This window comes from Bison bison, unplaced genomic scaffold (genome assembly GCF_000754665.1).
Source record: "Bison bison bison isolate TAMUID 2011002044 unplaced genomic scaffold, Bison_UMD1.0 scf7180017851584, whole genome shotgun sequence".
NCBI lineage: Eukaryota > Metazoa > Chordata > Mammalia > Artiodactyla > Bovidae > Bison > Bison bison.
Window position 1 is genome coordinate 12,234 of NW_011482157.1, and position 602 is coordinate 12,835.

Sequence of the window (602 nt, forward strand, 5' to 3'; positions counted from 1 at the left end):
ACAGAGGATGAGATGGCTGGATGGCATCACTGACTCAATGGATGTGAGTTTGAGTGAATTCCGGGAGTTGGTGATGGACAGGGAGGCCTGGCGTGCTGCAGCTCATGGGGTCACAAAGAGTAGGACACGACTGAGCGACTGAACTGAACTGAACTGAACCTAAAAAACAATAATGAGTTAATTTATAATAAAATGTTAACTATTTTTAAAATAGTATAATTAGTAGTAGAAATGACTATCAGTTAGCTTGAATGCTACAATGAAAGGGAGAAAAATGGAATTCCCCCAGTAGAAGGTGGATCAAGCTGTGACAGGAGATAAAAATAAAAGGTAACTACTTATAATAGACATTTCAGTGCAAATGTTCAATGGATATTGGAGATGGCAATTTACAAGCAATTTCATAAAGTGTAAGGCGTAACAGAAGAACTCATCAAATAGGACGAGAGTATGGAATGAGAAAAGGACTTAAAATGGAGTCCCATGACCTCAGTCTTAAAAGGGAGGGAATGGCACAAGGACGCAGCGATGGAATGGCCATGTGTTAACAGCACACGAGGGCAGGAGGATAAGGGAACCCAGGAGATCGGCTCTGCAGGGCA